Source organism: Protomyctophum bolini, assembly GCF_963924005.1.
Source record: "Protomyctophum bolini genome assembly, chromosome: 5".
Classification (NCBI taxonomy): domain Eukaryota; kingdom Metazoa; phylum Chordata; class Actinopteri; order Myctophiformes; family Myctophidae; genus Protomyctophum; species Protomyctophum bolini.
Window position 1 is genome coordinate 48,864,946 of NC_137866.1, and position 6,014 is coordinate 48,870,959.

General features: G+C 37.8%; 1 protein-coding gene across 1 annotated transcript in view; it reads right to left on the bottom strand.

Annotated features, from left to right (window-relative positions):
* LOC308315178 (protein NLRC3-like) overlaps positions 1-6,014 on the bottom strand; it is a gene marked incomplete at both ends in the record, with an annotated part of 102,185 nt that overhangs the window by 67,613 nt on the left and 28,558 nt on the right. The gene's annotated exons all lie outside the window — the stretch shown is intronic.

Sequence of the window (6,014 nt, forward strand, 5' to 3'; positions counted from 1 at the left end):
GTGGTTTGTTTACAAGTGACAGAGAGACCTGCAGCAAAGCTAGGAGGTTATCTCTAACCTGTACACATGACCATGTGCATTATGTTAGCGTGATGATTAGGTTTAAAACGAGTCTGGATGTCATCTTGAATGAGATTAAAAACGGATGATTTCTGTAATCAGTAGCAGCTGTGTTTGGACGGACGCGCAGGAATGGGACTCAAACGGGTGAGCTTCATTTTAATTGGCTTTCATTGACGTGTATCTCTACATGTCATCAGTCATCACGCAGCACGTTTTAGTTTTCAGGAAGTAATTACATTTTTATTTTTATGGACTTTTTATATTAAGTCCAAAATAGGTCCACAGCAACAGCATTAATGAATATAATGGAGGAAATATCAACGGCAACAGATGCAAATAAATATACAATAGGGGTATTTATAGATTTAAAAAAAGCTTTCGACACCTTGAATCATTCAATTTTGATTTCTAAATTATACACATATGGCGTGAGAGGAATGGTACTGGACTGGATGAGAAGCTATTTAGAAAATAGGCAACAATATGTGCAGTGGGCAGGTAACACATCAGAGTGTATGCAAATTGCATGTGGAGTCCCTCAAGGTTCTGTTTTGGGACCCAAATTATTTAATTTGTACATTAATGACATTTGTGACGTATCAAAAATATTACAATTTGTTTTGTTTGCAGATGACACAAATTTCCATTGCTCTGGATATGATTTAAATAAGTTAGCTGAGACCATTACACATGAAATGAAAAAACTAAAAAAAATGGTTTGATATAAATAAGCTCTTGCTGAATTTGGAAAAAACTAAGTTCATGGTTTTTGGAAATAGGAAAAGGGATGACCAGGTGGAATTAGTCATAGATGGAGTGGCCATTGCAAGAGTATCAGAATTTCGGTTCTTAGGTGTAATAATGGATGACAAATTAACATGGAAATCCCATATAGCGCATGTTAAGAAAAAGATCTCAAAGAGCATTTTTATTTTAAATAAAGTGAAGCATGTGCTAGCAAAAGAAGCAATGCGAATATTATATTTTTCACTAATTTCTCCATATCTTAGTTATTGTGCTGAAGTGTGGGGGAATACGTACATGACCACCACAAAACCATTATACTTATTACAGAAGAGAGCAGTACGAATCATGCACAAAGTGCATTATAGAGAGCACACAAATATTTTTTTATTTATAAAATCGAGGGTACTGAAACTTGAACATGTCGTGAAGCTACAAACCTTATTAATTATGTTCAGAGCAAAAAGCAAAACATTACCAGTTAATTTACAACAGCTATTTGAACCTAGTTCAGAAAGTAGGGATAGTAGGAGGAAATTTGATTTTAAACATAAAGTTGCACGGACCACTCAAAGACTGATGTGTCCTTCGATAACAGGAATCCGAACGTGGAATTCTCTGGATGACAATTTAAAGGGTTGTACAAATATTTGCCAATTTAAAATAAATTACAAAAATCTAATATTTAGGCAATATGAAGCCGACGAATAGGTTAGCTATAGTTTCTTGCACGTGTCATTGCTCAACTTCTTGCTTGTTTTGTCTTACTCTTTTGTTTTTGTTGTTTTATTTTGTTTTGTTTGTTTTTTTTGTTTTGTTTAGATGTGTATGAGCCAATCATTAAAGTAAAAACTAACTTTTGAGTGAAAAGGGGGCAGGTATTTATAAGAATTTATTCTTCTTCCTGCTCCTTTTCGTCATGGATGTATCAGATAGGTATGAAAGACAAATGAATTATGTAAGACATATGAATTGTTATCTATTATGATTTGTACTGTATTGTGATACACCATGTGCGAAATAAAATGAAATGAAATGAAATATAAACACACACAAATGAGAATTTCGGCATGCATCCATTGTTAGGTATGCCAATATGATGACCACGGATATGCTCTAAAAGTGTTTCACTACACCTTTAATGTGAAAATATTACCAAACTACAAGCTCACAACACCTCACAGTGAGCTTGCAGGTCGGCTATTTTCACGATGTTTGGCTCTTTCCTCCGTAATATTAGTATTATTATAATATAATTTAGAAGGTCGATAACTGTGGCGTAGCTACAACGGGTCGCAAGTCAAAAATAGCCGATCTACAACTCCTCTACGCGTTGTGAGAAACTCTGCTATATGATGAAGTAGCCGATATTCGCCTTAAAGGGATATTACACTTTTAACCCATTCTGACCTGAGATCAGATTCTAAAAATGTCTTCTACATCCTGACAGTTTTCATTCTGACCTGAGATCAGATTCTAAAAATGTCTTCTATGTCAGTCGCTCTTCGATTTTTCAAAAATAGCAGATCTACAAGCTCATAGCGCGCCACCGAGTGGCGCGCTATGAGCTTGTAGATCTGCTATTTTTCAATAGCTAAAGCATAACGTAATGCTAACACCAAAATGGGTTCCCGCCTAAAACGGGTTAAACATGTTTGGGGTACTTTAACATCTACTCAGGGACATAGGCTTGGGTTAACATGATAACAAGCTTATTAATACATTCTCACCACAGCATCCATATTATATTCACATAATACAGTACATAATAAAACAGAGGTGATCAAAATATGGTAAATGTATCTTACTTTAGAACTTCCAGTCTACAGTGTGGGCTCTTCAGTGAAGCACAGAGCAGCTCCACTAGTCCTGAGTCCTGCAGGTCGTTTTCACTAAGGTCCAATTCTCTCAAATGGGAAGGATTAGAGCTGAGAGCTGAAGACACAGCTTCAACGTCTGTCTTACTGAGTTCACAGTAAGCAAGTCTGTGAATGCAGATTAAATAAGATATTATAAAAACAAATGATACCTAAACAATTATTTGAACTGAGGACCCAATACCCTGACAAGCAAGAATTGTAGGCAAAAAAAATGATTGTAGGCAAATCAGACAAATTGTAGGCAAAAGAAATGATAAAGTCGCATATGTTCTGAGGGGCGTGGCTACCGTTACAGTCTATGATCGGGATTCCACTCCCACTCGAGTCAAAATAAAAACCAACGGAGAAGAAGGGGGGAAGTCCCGCCTCGTTGTCTGGGCCAGCCAATGGCGAGCTGGGCCAAAACGGATCTAGAAAGATGGCGACTTACAATACAAGGACTGACAGGCTTCATTTTACGTTCATGTTAGACCCGGAGAACGCTTTGTCCATATTTTTTTACAGTCTATGGTCCCGACCCAACCCTTTGGTGTGGTTTGGGCTTTAGAAATGTACAGATACTCTGTATACTGTACACTTATACTGTGGTTTGTCTACTGTTCAGTGAGAAAACAATGCTGCACATTAAGCTAATCCTCTGGGGACCCCCTTGGGGGTCCAGACCCTCAGTTTGGGAACCACAGACCTAATAGACTAATAGAATGATAATTTATTAGTACAGTAGATGCAGACTATTGATTATGTATTAATCGTACCACGGTAAAGCTCGATAACTGTGGCGTAGCTACAAGGGGTTGAACGTCGAAAATAGCCGATCTGCAAGCTCACAAGTGTTGTGTCCTCGCCGCGCTGTGATTCAATTCAGTTACATTTTATTAAAGTGTCGACTCACAACAAGTTGTCTCAAGACACTTTACATGTAGAGCAGAGAACCAACATAGATCCCACCCTGAGCATTAAAGGGACACTTCACCCTTTTTGCAAAAAAATATATGTTAATGACGTTTAGAAGCTTTAGATCACTTTCCTGGCGGTATTTATGTGTGTAATATGTGGTTTTAGATATTTTAGATTGTAGCAATGAGCCTGTTGTCTCTGATGTCATGGACACTGGTCTAACTACCTTCCTGGACTACAATTCCCAAAAAAAATTGGTGCACTACTCCTCCTTGTGGATAGGGGGGAGAGCTGTCTTACTGAGACAACATAGTCCAGGAAGGAAGTGAGCCCAGTGTCCATGACATCAGAGACAACAGGCTCACTGCTACAATCTAAAATATCTAAAACCACATATTACACACATAAATACCCCCAGGAAAGTGATCTAAACCTTCTAAACGTCATTAACATATATTTTTTTGCAAAAAGGGTGAAGTGTCCCTTTAAGACATTGGAGACAGTGAGCTTGTAGATCAGCTATTTTCGGTGCGCAACCACGTTGTAGGCTACTGTATGTCGAAGTAGCCTACAATACATTTGCCTTAAAGGGATATTACACGTTCAATATCAAGCTTATTAATACATTCTCACCACAGCATTCATATTATATTCACATAATACAGTGCATAATAAACAGAAGTGATTAAAATTCATGTGGTAAATTAATGTATCTTACTTTAGAACTTCCAGTCTACAGTGTGGGCTCTTCAGTGAAGCACAGAGCAGCTCCACTTGTTCTGATCGCCGCAGGTAGTTTTCACTGAGGTCCAATTCTCTCAAATGGGAAGGATTAGAGCTGAGAGCTGAAGACACAGCTTCAACGTCTGTCTTTCTGAGTTTACAGCCAGCAAGTCTGTAAATGCAGATTAAATAAGATATTATAAAAACAGATGATACCTAAACAATTATTTGAACTGAGGACCCAATACCCTGACAAGCAAGAATTGTAGGCATTTCATTTAGTTTGACTCGGCTGCACAGATACATGTTGTGTTTGCGTCTTCCGTAATATTCGCCAATTTACCAAATTGGTTTTAAAAATGTTTTAAAAGTAATTAAATTGTACCTTTAGAAATGTGCAGATACTAGTCTGTATACACTTAAACTGTATGTTGGTGTGTTTACTGTTGAGTGAGAAACCACACTAGTTGCACATTAAGCTAATCATCTGGGGACCCGCTTGGGGGTCCAGACCCTCAGTTTGGGAACCACAGGCCTAGACTATTATAATGATATTTGATTGGTACAGTAGGTAGATGCAGGATATTGATTATGTGTTGATCTGTTGCGTACTTCGGTAAAGCTTGATAACTGTAGCGTAGCTACAACGGGTCGCACGTATAAAATACACAATCTACAAGCTCACAAGCGTTGCGTCCTCGACGCGTTGTGAGTTTGTGCATCAGCTGTTTATGGTGTGTAATCCAGTTGTATGACGAAGTAGCTCAGAAGCTTATACATTTGCCTTAAAGAATGAATAGACTTATTACTTAAACATATTTGGGTAATTTTAACATCTACTCAGGCCCATAAGCTTGGGTTACCTGCATGATATCAAGATTATTAATATTCTCACCACAGCAATCATATTATATTCACATAACACAGTACATAATAAAACAGAAGTGATCAAAATAAATGTGGTAAATGTATCTTACTTTAGAACTTCCAGTCTACAGTGTGGGCTCTTCAGTGAAGCACAGAGTCCTGAGTCCTGCAGGTCGTTTTCACTGAGGTTCAATTCTCTCAAATGGGAAGGATTAGAGCTGAGAGCTGAAGACACAACTTCAACGTCTGTCTTTCTGAGTTTACAGCCAGCAAGTCTGTGAATGCAGATTAGATAAGAGAAATCAAAACAAATTATACCTAAATAATCATATCTGAACTTGGGAGACCCCTACCTGACAAGTACTTGGAATTATAGGCATTACTTTCAGTTTCACTGATACATATTATGAAAATAGCCAAACTACAAGCTCACAATGCCTCACAGTGAGCTTGTAGATCAGCTATTTTCACAATGTTTGCGACTTTCTTCTGTAATATTTGACAATTTGGTTTTAAAAATGTTTTTAAAGTAATGTAATTGTACCTTAAATCCTAAACCACACCAAAGGGTCGGGTCGGGACAAAATATTTTCTTTCTTTTTGATTAACCACACCAATGCAACTCAATGAGTTTCATTGGTGTGGTTTATCTTAAAGAAAACACTTTGTCCCGACCAAACCCTTTGGTGTGGTTTGGGCTTTAGAAATGTACAGATACTCTGTATACTGTACACTTATACTGTTGGTTTGTCTACTGTTCAGTGAGAAAACAATGCTGCACATTAAGCTAATCCTCTGGGGACCCCCTTGGGGGTCCAGACCCTCAGTTTGGGAACCACA